Here is a 19,131-nt window from a genome sequence, read left to right as displayed (position 1 = left end):
CAAAAGATGCTCAGGCACTTTAAATAAAAGGCGCATGTAGAAATTCAAACGCAATGAAACATTTAACAGCACTGTACATGAACGTACTTCACGACATCTGTAATGATCCTATTCGGTATCAAGCAAGAGCCAAGACTATGTATGATTGATAATGTTCTGGTATGGCTTTGCATATTAGATGTCACGAATGCCTACGAAAAAAGGAATGTTTATTTTACCAACAAACCCATACATAATTCAACAAATATCATTGTAAAATCGCCAAACTAAAGCTACGTAAAAACGGTCCGTGTGCGAGGATCGCCATTCTATGTTGAAAAATAAAAACACTCGTACAAAAACACCAACCTAAAAATCATTATTGCTCAGATCAGTCCACAACATGTTAATGCATCGCGCACGAAGCACCACCAGCAAGAGAACCATAACAGAACAGCTGATGGTACTTCGTTCGAGGCACTGCACGTAGAACAAAACCTGGTCCGTATCAATCCTTTTGGCGCCAAATTGTTGGTACCATCGGTTCGCGGACGCTTGAAACACCACGGTAAATTGCCTCCAAATGTAAGTCTGGGATCGATTCCCGATATTTCCTACCATTACTATCTTTACAGAAAACACACATGGGCGAGCTGGCAATATCACTCCAGTATATGACTATCATACTTACCCTTGCGCACACGACGCGAGGATACCCTAACCTTGAAATAATAGTACGGTCTAAATCCTATACCACTAGTCAAAACGAAACAAACCGACCAGCCATAGGCAGAACGAACGAACGAACGCGATGCAAGACACACCACCAGCGCAGAACAGAACTCGCGAATCGAACAAATACTAGAATTAGCAGGAGCAAGCAAGAGAAAAAAAAGACGGTCGATCGCCACACATAAAAAAAATAATGTGGCAACGGCTGTGACAAGCTTTTTTGCTTTGAATTTGAAATTGAGCTTTTTGCTAGACATCCGCACGATGACAGCAAAAATCCTGCAGTCCTCCTGCTGTTTGGACGAGACTGACTGATTGTCGGAACAAATAGCGGAAAACGTTTCGGTATACGAAATATAGGTCGAAATTTATGCCGAAGTTCATTCAAAACGTCCGATTGGGCATGGGCAAAAGTTTCGTTAAGCATGGTTGCACAGAGGTTGCACATGGCTGCTGTGCAACCTAACTGCAACCATCCGTTGTGTGCATGTGTTAGTGTGATACTCGCGTAATGCGTATGTGTGTGTGAGCATATTTGAGGCATTGCACAGTGGAATTTCTCAATGTAAAAGGACACGAAATATTTTTTTTTATTTATACTAAATTCAAATTTTATTGCAATTATTTCATATTACTTACATATGTTACATACAATAATATAATCATAATATTTTAATGCACATATTCACGTACATGCCTTGACTACTAAATCAAAGTATATAAAAAGAACCTAATTTTAGCCGGAATAATGAGAATAAATCATTAAATTAGTAGTGCATGGTGTCGGATCACTGTTCTGTACTGCTTTGTCAAATGTCATTGTCAAACATCCGAATTCAAAGCACGGGAAAGCACACGCCTGAAAAGAGATTAAAAGTGGCATTAGTAAATCACTAAACATATAGTGTTCAAAATACTTCTCTTACATGCTCCTGGACACGATATGCAGGAAAGCTGGAAGGAAAGAAAGTGGAGTTTTCCAAATACCTCCAGGTTTTAGAAATGTTTAAAGCGTTAGGAAAATGCACAAGAGATGAGGAGGTAAAAGAATTTTTACAGCAAAAATTTAAGCATGCTAAAACTAGATTGTTAAGGTTCAAATCTTTGCGAAAAAGTAGTTGTAAGAAACCCTATACTAAAAATAAAAAGAGTTAGAGTTAAAAACCGATTTTCTATACGTTGTGTTCCGCTCCTTCATCCATCCTGAGAATTTAATGTCCTGGTTATGTTTACGATCTCTATCCTACACGTTGTTAGTTTCTTCGACTAGGCTCATTGGAACATAGACGAATTAGCGAACATGCTACATGATACAAACATACATAATTACATTAAAATGATGATGATGTCCCGCCCTCATTCCCATGCATAGTTCTAAGACAAAAACGGTTTTAACAAAATGTAATACGACTGGACATTCAACAAACAAGAATGTAGCCAGCGTAACGCGCGCAATTTTCAGAACTATTCACGACTCTTTGTTTTTTTTAAATGAAGTTAAATTAAAGATAAATTATCATCATCATCATTTTCTCTGACTACTTTAACACCACAACCATATTGTAATTAAGCCACAACTATTTAAAAATGAGATTTTTACCAAAAACAGCTAGTACTACTGTACTACTACTACGTACAAATACATGATATAAAAATGAGACTAACGACGAAACCAATATTATGTGTATTAAAAGTGCAAAGGCTACTAGGGCTGGAAAGTATGCAGTAAAGGAATGTAAGCACATCCATCAGATGGATCACGGTTAAGAGGAAAGAGGGAAAGAGATCGAGAAGGCAAGGGAACCATAACTAATTTGCATTTGACTAATCTAATAGGTGCTTCTACTCTAACTGAAAGAGTGCTACTGTCTACCTTAAACATTCCTAAAGCGGCGGATGACATTTCAAGAATCCCGGTGTCATCCATCATTTCAATATTAAATAATTCTTTCATGTTAGAATATTGCATTCCAACCAAAACAATCGAATGTACTTCATTTTTATATGCAGACAAAAATTTTACAATACCGTATTTTTTTGTCAAAAACCACTGATCTTTAACATTCGGTGAAAGAAGAAAACTATCCGTTACGTGCATCGTAGATCCATCTACTTTTATCCAAGGATATGTTTTAGGCACGGATGTTTCAAGTGTATGAACTGCACCATATTCATACAATCTGCCAGCAGCCTGCTCCAAACATTTAGTTCTCGATTTAATACACTTCTTCAGAAACTGTAAATGGTTTTCGAATGGGTATGACGAAAAACTGTCAAGTGGTTTACTAAAACTTCGTCATATAGGTGAATTAAGTTATGGACTTTGCTCGCCAAATTCGAACGACCATAATGTACATGAAAATCAAGTACGAATTTGTTTAAAAAACGTTTTCCAATCGGCCAATACTTCTTGTGAGCTAACGATGAAAATATCGTAATAGCGGAAAAGTATAACAAATAATGCTATATGCTGCTTCATACATAAAATCTTTGTATATAATAAAACTTATGTAGTACAGAAACGTCCTGTACTCGGTTCCTTTCCAAAAAGCTAGATTGTATAGGGACCGATAAGCACGATGCAACTCGCTTGTAAGTTTTACCGAAATTACATTACAATGATCTCTTTTGTTGCGGAGACCACCGATAGAATTTTTCAAAAATATGTTCTAGCAAACCTTTCAGGATTTCACGAGTGTATCCCAACTCCAATAAATGCAGGCGATCACTGACAGGAAAGTGTGAAATCATGTTAATGTTTGTAATATTCTCTAAAGGGGAACGTGGGTCTTTATGGTGCTGTGGATCTTCTCTCAATCGGAATCCAGCGTACGTACGCATTACGGCATCTACGGTTTCTAAAATTACCTTACCCTCAACTTTGGTTCCTACAACAGTACATTTCGTACAACCATGAAGAGCGTTGCATCCCATTACAGCTTTTATAAATGACCTTGCAGGAGAATCTGCTATAAAAGCACTTATAGAAAAAGTTATCAATTTTTCTCCCAAGTTCATCCCACTTTCAATAAGAGACTTCATTTCGTCAACAAAAGGACGCAAAAATTCATCAACGCTGTCCGGTTTTTTTTGCCACAAAATATGGCAACGGGCATAACCGGTGCATTTGGCAACTCTACCACTTTAATTAATACAGGCCAAAATTGGGTAACAGAACTCTTAAAGAGAGGAAGCCCGTCAACTGAAACTTGTAAGCTAAAATGTGATACTTCGGGTTCGACTTCTTTGAAATAATTTTTCAATACCGTTTCTACCCCCTGGTACCACAATGAACCAGCTGAAATCGTAACAATTTGATTCCTAACCGAAGCAGGTGTCTTGACGATAATCTTTTGGAAGATCTACATTCCCACTAACTGTGTTGGTAATGTAAGTTAAGTAACATTTAACAATACTATCACCGTGTATCAAGCTGTTAGAATCAATATTTCCTCCACCAAAGTTAATTGTATTTGATGCAGCAGTATCTAAAAATACTGTTTCACGCACGTAGCCGTCCGTAAAAATACCACTCGAAGCCGTCAATATTGTTTACACTCCTTCTAAAATTTTATTGACACTTGCACACACTCTTTAATATCTAGACGCACGCAGCTTTAATACTTTACAAATAAACGGATCGCCGCACAGACCGAATCGCTGAAGGACACGAGCAGAAAGAGAGCGATTGATCGCACGGAGCCGCTTTTTAAAGGAGCAGAGAGAGGATCCACGCCGGAAACTCTCTCCCACGCGGTTCTGTCTTTGACAGGTGACAAGAACGCACTTATTGCTCTAGGAACGCATTCGAAGCAGGGGTCGTTTGCGCGTTTGCGCGAAGACGGGTTTTTGAACATCCTTAAATTCGATAACCAAATATAAAGCATAATATATATAGCGAATGAAAGTAATAAACATTAACTATAGTGTTCTGTACTTACCAAAGTGTCTAAGCGGCCAAGGGAAACTTTCAGCACCACCGTCCTTATACAAAGTAAGCCCCAAAATTCTCCACTCATCTTCGATCATTTGATCTAATTCTCTTTCAAGCTGATCATGTCGCTCAGAAAATTGACGATCGTTCGGATTGCAAGCCATTTTTACACTTTTAATAGTCGCAAATGAAAATATATTTAGTCTGATCCAAATCAAACCAAAATATGAAGGCTGAAACGCCGGTGTTGTCAAAATGATTTTTTTACACACAAACACAAAGGCAATCCAAGAGTTCTGCGTGTACATACAGCATGCGGAATGAGATAGACATACTTGACGATTGAAAAATCCGAGAAGGCTATACTTTGGCACAGCGCACGTCACCAAGTGTAGGTCAAACAGGGTAGGAAATGGGTGAGACGCAGAGAACTTTCGTTAAATTTGCCGGCGGGGACGATAGTGATCCAGCGGAGGTAGGATCTTATGAAGGAATTCAGGTAGAAGGTATACGCATCGCGAGGTTGCCAGCCGGAACAGTTCGAGTCTTTTGTTGGATAGAGGCGGCTAAGGGCGGCTGATGCGAATAGAAAAAACAGAAAGGAATCGCAGAGTACACGCGGCATTGATGCTTGTTTACAAACTAAAACACAATTGTAAGCCTGCGGAAGTGAGTCTATAAGCGCGTGTGTGATGGAATATTCTCTCTTCAAAAAGAGAGGCGTGATGCGATTTGCTTGCAGCAGATCAATAGAGACGAATAGGCGGTAGAAAAAAAAATAAAATGAGATGTAGCGACCGTGGCCGCAACGACTTGTCGCTACGTGTAGACGCGACATAATACACGAACGAGCGATCGGGACGACGGAAGGCGGCTGATATGCGAACGAGCGATCGGGAACGCGGCTATAACGATGAACGATCGATCGGGATGATGGAAGGAAGCGATGATGGATTATTCTGGTGTGGGAATAGCATGCGTGTAGAGGGATTGTAACGAAATAAAATAAAAATTGTGTAATGGCCTATGCAACTGTATAAATAGATTTTTTACATGCAATTTAGTGAATGGAAGTTGATACAAAATTGAATTTCTAGCTAAACTATGTTACAAAACAAAAGGGAAATTATAACGAAACGAAACACTATCGTGTGAACAATTAATTAAAATGGAATAATTACGCGAAAGTAATAGCTTTTTAGTGTAACATTTAGTTTAATTTACCTCAAATATTATCGTTTTTTTTTTTATCGAGGAAAGAACCTTCATAGTGACACACCTTCCAGAAGGGAAGACCAGCTTTGAGAGTGTAATCGATCATTTGAATATCTAAACTCTTTAATATTTTCGTTACTTTTCCATTTGGAGAATGCAATGATTTTGGGTTTAGCAAGTGAAACCCACCAATCAACTCAGCTTGCATATTTTTGTTGTCTTGTTAAATAAATCCAACGAGCTTGAAATTCGTTAATGTTTTTTTGGCTTAGCACGCTTTTCCGAATGGTTCAGTGTATCTTTCTAGGAGTATCCGTTAGTAAGATAGGTAAGCTTATTCGCAAACTGTGTACTTTATGGTCAGAAAAGGCATTTACATATTATGCTGATGGGCGAATACCTTATTTTATACTTTCAGACACATATATTCTGTTTAGTGTAGACGCCCATGCATCTTTCACATTCATCGACTGTACTAGAACTTTTAATGATTGGCAGATTCCACTATTTGTTGTTGAATCTTTCTGTTTTATAACCGCGTTGAGCTCCTCTGCCATAATAATGTTTCGTTTGCTATTTCTTAAGTAGTATGGAACAGTGCTATTAAAGAAATGATTCCTGTATCTTAAGTTTTGCGATCCTGAAGGAGTATGTAGATTGCACAGTGTAATTTCGTTCAATCCAGACTATGCTCTATGATTGATATTTTAAGATGTATTTTAAATGCTATTGCTGTTCCTCTTTTTGTGTGGTCTACGTTTGTGATTATATCGAAACCATTTATTATCATATTACTGTCTGCAACTTAATGCATTCAAATAACATCTGCATCTAGAGAATTCATCTAGCTGGATGGAAACTATCTATTTTATTCCGGTTTTGTATCGTGTTCAGATTCACTGTTATGATATTTAACGAAGCCATTTCTAGATCGACTTTATCCTCTCTTGTTTCGTTCGCTCCGTTTTTCTAGGACTGCCATGACCTCTTCCGATCATTTCTGCGTGCGCTTGCTCTTTTATGTGGGTTTTGTTTTTTTTGCTGGGAAAAAATATTCTTTCTTGCTCTTTGTCTTTTTGCCTTTTCAGGGAGTGTGAGCGGTAGCTGCTAGAAGCATTAGTACCAGGAGATTGTGTACGTAGTTGTGGGAGAGCCGAGGAAGGACCTTGGCTCGATGCTAAAGTACTTATCTGCTCGATCACTTTTGGATGCTGTGTCGGCTTAGGCAGCGCGCTGCGAACAGCCAAACAAACCAGACAAACACGTCACTGTTCGAAAGGTCCTCTGCCAATTATCGCGAAGAACTGTCACTCTATCAAACAGTCTTCTGGAACTGTCAGCAAACCTGCACACAAACCGCTTCGGTGACAGACGTGGAAGACAAAATCAAACTGTTTTGTTCAATGTCGTGTCTGTCTGATTTGTTCTATGCAGGTTGACAGCACAAGCACTTTCATATGATTGCTTGGATTTGTTCTATGGTTTTTGTCTGGTTTGTCTTGTTCGAAAACTGACAGCGCGCTGTCTCAGGAGTTTGCTCATGCGTGACGCACTCCGGGGGCATCGCTGACTCTCTCTCGTTGACTACTGCTGCATATGATAACAGTATCTCTTGCACACTCGATTTTTGCACCAACAAATTTCGGTTCTGCGTGCAGGTCAACGATATAAATACGAATGTAAACATTTGCCATTCACCTACACACATGAACAAACGCTTCGGATTTGACAACTGAGGTTGATCATCTATTTCCTACCAAATGTTCTACATGACTACAGCTCCTTATATACCCACTTTGGAGCTGCCTACGAAAACTGGTGATAGTCATTCAGAAAAAGTTGAAAAAAAAAAAACAATAATAAGCAATAAAGTCAGAAAAAATCCAATTATTTGCCAAAAGAAAGATAACTAATGTATGTAGTTGTGTACGAAATTAAAATTTTAATATTCAATACAGCCTGAGTTATTACAGTTTGAAGACGAAAAAGTTCCATTCCCCATACAAAATGTATGGCATACGAAAAAAAACATTTGCGATTAACTTAAAAATAAACTAAAAATGCATTTTAAAAGAGGATTAAATTTTCTAAAGATACAAAAAAATCAGCAGGTGTTAGGAATTTTCGGAAATTTCTATCTAAAATATCTGATACCTTTTTTTGCCGAACACCGCTTTTGTAATGGTGTGCCAAAAAATTGGTCTTTATTCGCTTGCGTATTGAATCAGAAAGAAAAAGGCTTCCGCAGGCGCATCGTGCGGTTTTTATACGTGTTTTCTTGCATCCTTTTTCTTGATTTCTCCTCCCTTTTGACAGGTCGTTGGGAGGTGGGTTGAAGGTCCAGTTCATGCGTGGTCCGCAAAATTCCTCCATCAACGCTTCACGATCAACCTCCTGTAGCGCTTCATCCAGCTCACACGATGCGCCAACGAAATTAGTCCCAGTCATGCAAAAGCGAGTTCATGCGGTCGGTATTCTTTTGTTCTCATGGTCGGTAACGAGCCCGTATGGAATCCACCGCGGAGTCCCGCAGGAAGACATTTACCGACCTCACGCACACACTCAAACCGGGTTGGTATATAAAGCCCCGCGTAGCCACGCCCGCTTCAGTCGCCCGCGAGCGTTCGTAGCGTGTGGACCTACGCCGGTTGTCAGTAAAAATAAAATGAATTTCAGAAAATAAAATCGCCAGGGGGGTTCCTCAAATTCACTCTCTCGTGAGAGCGTGAGAGAATCTTTTTTCCCCATACAACTTCCTTGGAGCTTTTGCTGAAATGATAGAGAACATTGGATTAGAAATTGGTGTAGAAGAAAGTCATGCTTACATTTGCGCCATCCGACCAGTCATCGAGGGGGTACGTTGTGTACCGTATATAAATGAAGCTGAATGGGAATGGATTTCACTGCACGTATGATGCAAAAAATAATTCTTTCGTGCTTTTAGATAATTTTGGGGAAAAATATTGCATGCCAGGTTTGTTTCCTACCATACCAATTTGTTCCGCTAAAAAATATTAGACGCTGTTTGGACCTTTTTAACTACCCTTAAGGTGTGGTTTTATGGAAAATTTCTTTAAACACACATAAATACGAGGTAGCTGCTACACGTGCTAATTTTTTCCCATGAGCGTTCAGGCAGACGACAGGTAACTAGCACTGTTCGTTGTCGCTACGCGCCTATACATGCGGAAGGTGTTACTGGTTCTTGTAGGCAGGTAATGAACACAGGATGCTATGTAGGTTCGACTAGAGGAAACCGAATACCTCTGATGGGAACTGAGTCATACCACAAACCATTGCTTGGCCAAGAAATGGTTACCGGCTAAACACCGACTCGCGTACCAGTGATGCGTTGGGGTACATAGGTAAAGAATATGAATGTAACAGGATGCGTCGATTAGGTTTCGAACGATGGGACTACAGGCGGTGAACGATCAATTTAAAAGCTGTTCAGAAGTCCTAAATTTTTCATAACAGTTGTTCATAAGTAGGTCAACACTGTCCTTTACACTTTTATCCAAATCGTATGTTTGAATGCATTTAAAAATTAAATTTGTGACGCTGAAGCAATCCCCGATATATTTAATCAAAATATAATGGTTAATCAATTGTATAAAAATCTGCAAAAATCTTTAAAAGATGCAAAATGTTATTCTTTACAACTTTGTAGAACATCATTTTCGTCTAGCTCTTCAACTTTTTTAATTATTCGATAAAAACCAAAGCCAGTACGTTACGGGCGGCCACGAGGATATAGCTAAAGCAAGGCATAGAATTGTAGCGAAAAATACCTCGGTTTTGTCATTGAATTTTAGTATTATTTTATCTAAATACCACACGGGAAAATCTTGCAACTATTAGCCCAAAGTGTGGCCAACATATTGTAATCGGTGGTTTGTAAATAAATAATAATTTTAATACAAATAAATGAAGAAAACTGAACGCGCTTTTGCACGCTACGCTACGACCATCGCGACCAAAACACCGTCCGCTGCGGACGCGTTGCTTTCCACATGGACTCATTCACCGACCTTAAACATTCACCCGTAAGGATCGAGCAAGCGCCCGTACACTGCGAGGGCTAGCGTTGCTTTCCACATGGACGGCGTGAGGATTCCACGTAAGGATTCCACATGGACTCGATAGCCGACTGGATCGTGCATGCGCCCGTACACATCGACCCGGGTCACGCCCCTAGGATCGTGCAGGCGCTCGTACGCTGTGTACACGCATGGTGTCTTTGAATGTGTTAGTGCGTATCGACGCGCGATCCCAACACGCATTCTCGCTTTAGCAGGATGATCGTTAGTTAGGTAGAGGGAGAAAGGACTAATTGGGATCGACAGCGTACCGTGTATATGCGTATGTGCACGTTTTTTATCTCACTTCGCCTGTAGGCCAGAACATAGCGGCAATAGTATTTATTAGCAGGCGTGGTTGAATTGCACATTGGGTTGTATCCGCTGCGTTACACCAATACACCTGCAACGGGAGACGATCCGTGTACTAAGCTGCGTGCGCCTTTGGATGCTGGGCTCGGATGATCGATGACGTCATGATTCCCCCTAGGCGTGGACTCTCGATGAACTCAGAATTGGTGGGCGGTGCTTACGCTGAGCTCTCCTAGTAAACCCGCGTGCGGTTTTGGGTACGCGGCTCACTGTGTCAAAGTTGCCTACGCACACTTGATTATATGCGACAGTGACGCAACAGCGGTCCTGTCTCTTTCTGATCCCTTCTGAGTAACCGACGAATATTGCCCACAAATCGAATCACGAATGCCATAGACCGTAGCGCTCGGTTCCATTTAGAAAACCGCTCGAATCGAATGAGTGGTTCCGCGATACGATGATGGTGTACCTTCTTTTGGAGTTCTGCAGGCGTATCTTTTTCTATGGCACTAGAAGTGGGCCAAGCGTTCTCTGTTTCCAGAAGGAACGGTGGTGCGCGAAACCAGCGCCCATGCGCGGTAAGGTCCGGCGCGCTTGTCCATTTCGTCCCGTCATCTGCCAAGTTCAGCTTCGTCGGTACCCAGCGCCATTGCTCCGGGTTGGTACTCTCGAGCAATTCCCCTAAACTGAACGCTACGAATTGGGTGTAACGACTGTGGGCGGAATGCACCCAGCTCAACACGTTCATCGAGTCGGTCCAATACGTAGTTCGTTTGACTACTACTCTATGGCCTTCCACGATGGTTTTCGCCAAACGCGCCCCGATTGTTGCAGCTTGTAGCTCTAGCCTGGGAATAGATAAAAATTTAAGCGGCGCTACGCTTCGATCCTACCAAGGCACACTCGATTTGGCCGTTTTCCTCGAATCGGAAGTACGCGACTGCCGCCGTCCCATTCTCGCTCGCGTCACAGAAAATGTGTAGCTCCACGTTGGCCTCTGGCGACGTCAGCTGTCGATAGCACCGTGGAATGACCATCGTTTTTACTTCCGGGAGTAGTCTCCGCCCCGCCGCCCATTTCGTTTCGGATACATCGTCCAGCTTTTGGTCCCATCCGAGTCCGCCGCGCCAGACTTCTTGCAGCAGCACCTTCAAATACATCAAGAAGTGCCCAAGCAGTCCCAGTGGGTCATAAACGCTCATCAGGGTACGCAGGATCTCGCGCTTGGTAGCCGCCTTCCGACCGGATAGTAGATCTTCGTCGTGCTTCGGGGATAAACGGAAGGTTAACGTGTCTGACGCCATGTCCCACCACATTCCTAGCACTTTCTCGGTCGACAGGTCGTAACTAGTGTTGATGGTCTCCTTTTCTCTGAATTCCTTCTGCAGATGTTGGACGACCGATGGAGAGTGCGATATCCAATTCCTGTTCTCGAAACCGCCACACGAGTGGATATAGCGCACCGCGTCCGCCAGCGCCTTTGCCTCCTCGTTGGTTTCTACACTGACGAGCATATCGTCAACGTAGTGTTCCTGTACGATACATTCAACCGCCCGCGGGTATTCTGCTGATTTTTAACGTATTGCGCGCTACTAGGCGAACACCCGGTCCCAAACGTCATCACGGTCACCACGTAGACTGCAGGCCCGTCGTCGTGGTCATCGCCGTCCCACAATATCATCTGGCACCGCTGGTCTGCTCCCTTGATGCCAACTTGATGGAACATTTCCCGAATATCCTCTGCTACGGCAACACGATTCTACCGGAACTTTAGGAGGACCGAAAGCAGTCCCGCCATTATGTCGGGTCCGGAAAGAAGATTTGAGTTTAAACTCACTTCTCTCACCTTAGCAGCCGCATCGAAAACCATCCTAATCTTTCCGGGCTTATTTGAGATCGTCACCGGGCAGATAGGAAGAAACCAATCGTTCTTCCGTTGCGGGATTGATGCAGTATCGGCCAGCTTCTTGATGTAACCCTTCGATAAGTATTTCCTTATTTTCGCATTCACAGCTTCGGCTAAAACGGAATATTTACTCATCTTTTGTTTTAGGCATACGTACCGCTTCATTGCTGCGGCCTTATTGCAGGGCAGATCGAGGGCGTCGTATCGCCATAGTAGGACGGTCTCGTAGTGATCACCCTTGAACTTTGTTTTACGTTCCAATATGGCGAGTGCTCGTTCGTTGTCTTTGGACTCCAACACTTTGCTCGATTTGTCGATTCCGATGGATTCGAGAGTGAAATACTCCTTCACGATGGCGGTCAGACGATCATCGGACGAGAAACCGCACGAGCAAACGTGGAAGCTTTGGAACGTAGACAGCATGCTCGTACGAATGTAACGGGAGTCCCTTCAAGTGGGGAAAACTTGCAGAAAGACGGATGACGTCGACCGACTGTGCCGGAAGTGCAAGTTCCTTCACCGTATGTACTTCGGCCAGTTCATGTACGATGGGAAACGCACCGCGACCGGCTATCTGCATTGGTAACCTAACGGAATCGCCTTCCTCTCTGGACACGTCTCCTGTCGATTGCAGACACAACGGTTGAGGCTTGTAAACAAATGTAAACAATGTAAACAAACAAGAACACGTTTGAAAGCTATGGCGAACACACGCGTTGACGAAGAGAAACTGATTGTGCTTGGTCAGGAAATACGATTTCTCTGGGATCTTCAAGATCCCAGATATAAGTATGCACGCTTAAAAAAGTAACCTGGGATTCGATAGATGAAGAAGTTTCCGTAACCGGTATGTATAACATCGTAACTGCAAACGATCGAACAACGACTTGCAATCGTAAAAAATTTGCAATCGATTCGATGTAATAGTTTATGATTCTGGCTGGACTGTTACACAAAGGAAACTGAGAAAGGCGTATAATTTTTATAATAATCCAGTGGGCTGAGGCCAATGACTAGTTTTTAGAAAAACGATCTGGTCAGTAACGGTTTTGCTTACATGTTTTTGGCACGACTGTTAAAAAAAACGAATTTAATATTAATCGTAGTAGAGCTGTTTGATACACAAACGTTGTCTGTTAACAACCGAAAACTTCAATTACTTCATGTGAATTTGTTTGTAGAATGCAGTGAGTTTTGCTATGCTGTTATTAAAATTATTAAAATGTTAGAAGAGAAGAAAATTTGAATATTTTTTAAGATGTATTTGTTCATAAGCATTTGACCCAAACTACTAAAGTAGTGTAAAATTAATTCAATATACCTATAGCATAAACCACTTGTCAAAACTGTTTGACATCTCTTACTCTGAAAGTTACTCTGGCGGCTCAATCCGACGATGAAATGGTGTTTCTCGAGACGGCAATGGTTTACATCGTAGACGATTATGGAGTTAAGCACGAGGCTAGACCGCTTCTTGATTCGGGATCGATGTTAAACTTTATATCGGAATCATTTGCTCAGAAACTCGTCACCCCTCATACGAAGGTGAATGTGTGCGTTATTGGCATCGGGTCAGCAAGGCAGCAAGTGAAATGTTGAATGACCGCTAGTGTTCGATCTAAGGACCTACACTTCACCACACCGATGGAGTTTTTCATCCTTGACACACCAATCGCAGCCATTCCTACCAAACCGGTAGACGTTTCTTCATGGGATATGCTGAACGTGACTCTCGCTGATCCCACTTATCACGTTCCTGGAAAGGTGGATCTCATCATCTGCAGTGATCCATTCTGGGAGGTTCATACTGGACGTAAGCGATCATTAGGCGCGGACAAGCCGTGGCTAGTGGAGAACCGATTTGGATGGGCTGTTTCCGGAAATACAGTGCAGTCATCACCAGCTCCACGTGTATGTCATGTTGCAACGAGCAAATTCCTTTGGAGGCAATCATGACACGTTTCTGGGAGAGCGAAACCATCTCCGATGAACCCGCTCTATCTGTGGAAGAAGACATCTGTGAGAATCATTTCATCGCTAATACAACTCGGGATGGTTCAGGAAGGTATGTCATTAGCTTGCCACAGATCGTCGTTTGCTAGCGGTGGAACGGCGACTGAAGGCTAATCCTGAAATGAGGGAAGCATATTCGTCATTCATGCGAGAGTATGAACATTTGGGACACATGATAAGGCTCGAGGAGCCAATTGATGAATCATGTCCACATTACTACCTACCGCACCATGCTGTTGTAAAAGAATCCAGCACATCGACAAAGGTTCGTGTAGTATTCGATGCTTCGTGTAAGACGACGTCAGGTTATTCGTTAAACGATTCCCTGCTGGTAGGACCTGTCGTTCAGCAAGTTCTATACACCATTATGCTTCGATTTCGGTCACATGCTATTGCGCTCACAGCTGACGTTGAAAATCCGACCGTCAAATCCGACATCACCCTGCAGATAAAAACTTTCTTCGAATTCGGTACAGAAAGGATCCGTCAGAGCCAATAGCAACCTACGAGTTACAAACCGTAACGTATGGTACCGCATCTGCGCCATTCTTAGCCACACGGACATTGAAGCAAATTGCATACGATCATCAGGAACAGTATCCTCGAGCAGTCGTTCCGGTGCTTCGAGATTTTTACGTTGATGATCTGTTGACGGGGACGGATGAGATATCAGACGCGATCGAGATGCAGAAACAAATCTCATCCATGTTGCAGTCAGCTGGGTTCGCGCTGAAAAAGTGGGCATCGAACAATCCTAAGGCGCTTCACGGGATCCCTCAGGAGGATTTGGCATTGCAAACATGCCATGAATGGAATAAATCGCAATTTGTGTCCACTTTGGGATTGATCTGGGAGCCAGCAGCAGACGTAATTCGGTTTCGCATCGAACTACCTCCTTCCGCATCAGTGTTGACAAAGCGCTTGGTTTTATCGTCTATCGCTAAAATATTCGACATCCTCGGAGTACTCGGCCCAACGATAGTTATTGCCAAACTATTTATGCAGCAGTTGTGGTCGCTTAAGGAAAATGGTGTTGCACTGGGTTGGGACAGTGAGCTACCATTGCATCTTCAACAAGAGTGGAACAGGTTTCATTCATCGCTACATTCTCTTCGTGAGCTGCACATTCCACGGTTCGTATCGCTTCCAAATGCAACTACTACCCAATTGCATGTCTTCGCGGATGCCTCTCAAGCAGCATATAGAGCATGTTACTATTTCTGGGCAGAAAATCATCACGGAATATCTGTGAACCTGTTGACCGCAAAGTCAAAGGTTGTTTCACTAGCTAACACTCACTCGATCGCCAGACTCGAGCTCTGCGCTGCACGGTTAGCCATACAATTGGTTAAGAGAATCAGTACGTCACTCAATACTCCTATCATCACCTTCTTTTGGACTGATTCGACGACGGTGTTACATTGGCTGAAGTCACCTCCACGTCGCTGGAAGCCATTTGTCGCCAACAGAGTGGCAGAGATCCAACAGAAAACTCGGATCAAATGCTGGAGACACGTTCCTGGGGTGGACAATCCAGCAGATGATATATCTCGTGGGCTGCTTCCAGACAAGCTACTATCTTCTCATCGCTGGTGGCATGGGCCACATTGGTTAAGTAGCAAGGAAGCAGTTTGGCCACATAACCCTACCACAGAAGAAATCGTTTGCCATGACGAGGAGAGAGCTACACAATTGGTTGCTGCAATATCTACAACGAACGATTTTGGCAGCAAATATTTCGCACGATTTTTTGGCTACCTGAAACTTCTTCGAACGACTATCTTCGATGCTTAAAGGATAGCGTATCTTCGGTAACAGCAGTTAGCAGGAAAAACACAACAGTTGCAGAACTTATCGCATTGATCTCAGCATTATCCAAGGATGAACTACATCGCGCTGAGATTTGCTTGTGTAAAGTAGCGCAACAAGATTCGTTTCCGGAGGATCTTCATGCGATAAGGAGTCACCTTGTCACCTTTCATTGATCATGATGGAATCTTGCGTGTTGGTGGCCGGCCTCGGAACGCGCAGATTACAGACGTCACGAAACATCCGATTCCCGGGTAACAAACAGTGGTTTTTTTGTATGGACACCAACACCAATACGTGACGTCCAACACCCCGTCCCACAGACACCTTGTAGGATGCGTCAAAAAATTCAGCATGCAGCAGACAGCAGTGTCAAAAAATTCAGCATGCAGCAGACAGCAGTCTGCACCCAAGATGCATAAATATGTATACGAACATAAAATCAATTCACAAACTAATTGAGACTTGTTGATTTTACGACACAAGATCAACAAGAAAATTAATCACTATTTCACACGCAACACACAGCACCAATTATATTTATCGGTGTGTACCCGGGTAACAAACAGCGGTTTTTTTGTATGGACACCAACACCAATACGTGACGTCCAACAGCCCGTCCCACAGACACCTTGTAGGATGCGTCAAAAAATTCAGCATGCAGCAGACAGCAGTGTCAAAAAATTCAGCATGCAGCCCGGGTAACAAACAGCGGTTTTTTTGTATGGACACCAACACCAATACGTGACGTCCAACAGCCCGTCCCACAGACACCTTGTAGGATGCGTCAAAAAATTCAGCATGCAGCAGACAGCAGTGTCAAAAAATTCAGCATGCAGCAGACAGCAGTCTGCACCCAAGATGCATAAATATGTATACGAACATAAAATCAATTCACAAACTAATTGAGACTTGTTGATTTTACGACACAAGATCAACAAGAAAATTAATCACTATTTCACACGCAACACACAGCACCAATTATATTTATCGGTGTGTAATAAACGAAGCAATTTCCACAACATGTAACGAAAGTTTTTATCCCCACTACAAACTCAATGTGCTTGCCGAAGCAAGCACGTAGTGAAGGAGAAAAACTAACACCACACATTTATGGCACGGAAAGACAAGCACAACACTCACTTTAACATCGCACTGCACAAAACAACGCGCATATTTGCAAATTTCGGCGCATTACTCACGTACAAAAGAATATAATATTTTCTAACTCCCACAACACGTCCACTCCGCACTTAGCACACAACAAACTGCGTCATTATCAATGATGGCTGGATGTCAGCCTACACATACAATCAAAGGATTCGTGTTTGTACACGAGTTTTGCAGCATTTCCCCAAGGTTTGCATGTAAAAAGTGCTGACATTGCTGGTCGGGAGCAGACAGCAGTCTGCACCCAAGATGCATAAATATGTATACGAACATAAAATCAATTCACAAACTAATTGAGACTTGTTGATTTTACGACACAAGATCAACAAGAAAATTAATCACTATTTCACACGCAACACACAGCACCAATTATATTTATCGGTGTGTAATAAACGAAGCAATTTCCACAACATGTAACGAAAGTTTTTATCCCCACTACAAACTCAATGTGCTTGCCGAAGCAAGCACGTAGTGAAGGAGAAAAACTAACACCACACATTTATGGCACGGAAAGACAAGCACAACACTCACTTTAACATCGCACTGCACAAAACAACGCGCATATTTGCAAATTTCGGCGCATTACTCACGTACAAAAGAATATAATATTTTCTAACTCCCACAACACGTCCACTCCGCACTTAGCACACAACAAACTGCGTCATTATCAATGATGGCTGGATGTCAGCCTACACATACAATCAAAGGATTCGTGTTTGTACACGAGTTTTGCAGCATTTCCCCAAGGTTTGCATGTAAAAAGTGCTGACATTGCTGGTCGGGTAATAAACGAAGCAATTTCCACAACATGTAACGAAAGTTTTTATCCCCACTACAAACTCAATGTGCTTGCCGAAGCAAGCACGTAGTGAAGGAGAAAAACTAACACCACACATTTATGGCACGGAAAGACAAGCACAACACTCACTTTAACATCGCACTGCACAAAACAACGCGCATATTTGCAAATTTCGGCGCATTACTCACGTACAAAAGAATATAATATTTTCTAACTCCCACAACACGTCCACTCCGCACTTAGCACACAACAAACTGCGTCATTATCAATGATGGCTGGATGTCAGCCTACACATACAATCAAAGGATTCGTGTTTGTACACGAGTTTTGCAGCATTTCCCCAAGGTTTGCATGTAAAAAGTGCTGACATTGCTGGTCGGGAGCAGACAGCAGTCTGCACCCAAGATGCATAAATATGTATACGAACATAAAATCAATTCACAAACTAATTGAGACTTGTTGATTTTACGACACAAGATCAACAAGAAAATTAATCACTATTTCACACGCAACACACAGCACCAATTATATTTATCGGTGTGTAATAAACGAAGCAATTTCCACAACATGTAACGAAAGTTTTTATCCCCACTACAAACTCAATGTGCTTGCCGAAGCAAGCACGTAGTGAAGGAGAAAAACTAACACCACACATTTATGGCACGGAAAGACAAGCACAACACTCACTTTAACATCGCACTGCACAAAACAACGCGCATATTTGCAAATTTCGGCGCATTACTCACGTACAAAAGAATATAATATTTTCTAACTCCCACAACACGTCCACTCCGCACTTAGCACACAACAAACTGCGTCATTATCAATGATGGCTGGATGTCAGCCTACACATACAATCAAAGGATTCGTGTTTGTACACGAGTTTTGCAGCATTTCCCCAAGGTTTGCATGTAAAAAGTGCTGACATTGCTGGTCGGGTTGTGCTATCGTCGAAACACTCGCTCGCATCATTACTGGTTTGTTGGTATCATCGCAAACTGTTGCATGCTGGACCGCATCTTTTGCTCACTTCACTTCGTCAGCGATTCTGCATAATTGGAGGCCGCAGTTTAGTGAAGTCTATTTTTCATCGATGCCACAGGTGTTTCAAGAGTAAACCTTCGTTGGTGAGACAAACTGCCGCCGATTTGCCTACATCTAGAGTGTCATCTACAAGGCCGTT

This window comes from Anopheles funestus, chromosome 3RL (assembly GCF_943734845.2).
Source record: "Anopheles funestus chromosome 3RL, idAnoFuneDA-416_04, whole genome shotgun sequence".
Classification (NCBI taxonomy): Eukaryota; Metazoa; Arthropoda; class Insecta; order Diptera; family Culicidae; genus Anopheles; species Anopheles funestus.
The sequence above is the reverse complement of the archived record's forward strand: the minus strand, read 5'-3'. Positions refer to the sequence as shown.